Genomic DNA, 2,435 nt, shown 5'->3' with positions numbered 1-2,435 from the left:
CTCTCTACAAAGGTAGGTTCTCGCTGATCGAGAGGCAATGCATCCTGATATAGGCTCTAGTAGTATTGGGCCTCCCTTAGCGCTCTCTCTGAAGACCTCTGTACCTCCATGTACTCTGTAAAGAGGGCCATCATCTGACTTGGATCTAAGGCTCGTCATGCTAGGTCCCTCTCCCCCCGTAACTGGATAACATCTATCTCTGCTCAGGGTACTTGGGCCCTCAGTGCCTATATCTCCTCATCCATCCCCTACATCTCCTATGCCATACCCCCTCCCTTGGCTACCTTCAGAATATTTGAAGTAGTCTCCACCTCAGACTTGTAGCTATCTCTCTTAGCTATGTAAGCCTCAGGATCTGTCCTCAAGGTATCCCCCTCTACCCTCACTCTATCCATCTCAGCCTACAAACTCTCTACTTGGGCTCCCTTCTACTTTTCCCTTCCCCTCTCTGCCGCCATCTCATCTTGTAGGTTTTGTGATTGGGTTCTCTCTAAGTCTCTCTCCAAAATGGCCTGATCCAAAATAAGTTGCGAAATATGTCCCTGTACTTGTGCTCCCAACACTTGTACATCCATCGGCTCTGGCTGTGGCTATAATGGTGGTGAAGGTCCCTCAACCTGTGGAGTCGGTCCTGACTTCCATACTGGATCCTGAACCTACACCTGTACTGGTACCTATCCTTATCCTCTTCCTCCCCTCCGTGAGACCTGCCATCTAACCTTTGCTCCTCCAGCTGTTGCTCCCACCCCTGCCGCATTCGCCTCCTCACCCACTACCTCATCCACTGACAATGCGATCTCATCTGCCTCTAGTACCTTTGGTATGATCAATCACATTGGTTGTTGTGCCTCCCACCAAGATGTATATGCCCAGGTTGTACACCTAGGATCCACAATCTCTAGCCGCTCCTCCCACACAATAGTCGCAGCTCCCGACCAACTAAGAAGAACCTTAAAAATCCCAACAACATCTCTCCATGTGGCTATCTCCCTGGTGATGCAGAGATGTGTTCCCTTCTCCCCCACTATATCCTACTGTATACCAAACTACCACATAACCATGTGGGGAAGGTACTGATCTATAATATGTACAATACACTTGAATAAAAAACACTACGTATGAGCCCAAGAAAGAAAGATGTCTCAAACCCACCACTTGCAATTTTTGAATAGATTCCAAGTGAAGTCCATCATCTCATAAAAAATGTAGCGCCAAAACCAAATAGCTCCTACATGGGTATAATGTAATAATCCCCTATATATATCAATGTATGGATACCGCCTCCTTCGAGCTTGTACCCTGGGAAGATGAGTCACTGTTATATGCTCCCACACCCATATGCGTAAGAGCGTGACACCTGTCTTGAGGTTCCTATAACCTTGATATACACACATATGCATGTCATGATATAATTGACACAAAATCACTGCACCCCATGCATAGTGGAAGCCATCCTCTAACATATAGTACAAACACCAGGACCATCCTATAGAAAAACTATGCCCACTCAGGTTGGGCATCATCCTACCACTAATTAATCTACAGATGAACAAAACAAGTTGTGGGATCCATCGATGACACTCCATTTCTTTCTCAAGAACCATCCATATTCGGTCCATGGGGAGATCATCTGTGTCACAAATGCTCTGCATATACCAATCAATACCCTCTAGTATGTACTCTGGGATGATTAAGTGGATAGGCACCTTCAGGATCTGCCAAACATCAAGTAGTGTGATGCTAGCCTCACATGTCGGTAGGTGGAATGTACATGTCTTGTTGTGCCACCGCCCAACCAATGCTATCATCATGGTTGCGTAGCATTGAATTCGAGGGCACTATGAAACAAACCCTAGACCGCACCATGATAGCAAGGTCCTCACATCACCATTCAACCAACTTCGCAGCGTCATGGTGGGAGGCCAATGCTCCTGTGATACCGAAATAGAGAGATCCTCTTGCAACCATTCAAACCATTTCATTGGCCCTTTCTTCTAGCCTATTTCTAGCCCTGGGGCATCTTATCGAAGCCCCTTCTTCTTGTTTCTGCCTTCTATCTTTCCTCTTTTCTCTCCTAGGCAGAGACAACATTTCCTTAAATGGAGACACAAAAATTGCGCCCCCTATGCCATTCCACAACGTGAAGACAATGTTTTGCAGTTTAAACCCTCACCCATCCCTGCCGACAATGCAGACACTGATGTACTGATCAACATTTGCGCAGGTGTTTCCATGCCTACACATGCAAGGATCATCTCCACAAATGATGATCCCCGGGTGTAGACGTTGATTCGGTGATCAACGTCTACACCCCACTAGCTTTTCCCCCTCATTAAATACACCTAATTAATGCTAATATACTAATTGACCAAGTCGAGACTACGATACATATTGGTGTACCGTACTCCAGTGGCCTCTAGTACCACTAGACCCTC

This window comes from Cryptomeria japonica, chromosome 8 (assembly GCF_030272615.1).
Source record: "Cryptomeria japonica chromosome 8, Sugi_1.0, whole genome shotgun sequence".
Taxonomy (NCBI): domain Eukaryota; kingdom Viridiplantae; phylum Streptophyta; class Pinopsida; order Cupressales; family Cupressaceae; genus Cryptomeria; species Cryptomeria japonica.
Note: the sequence above shows the minus strand (reverse complement) of the source record.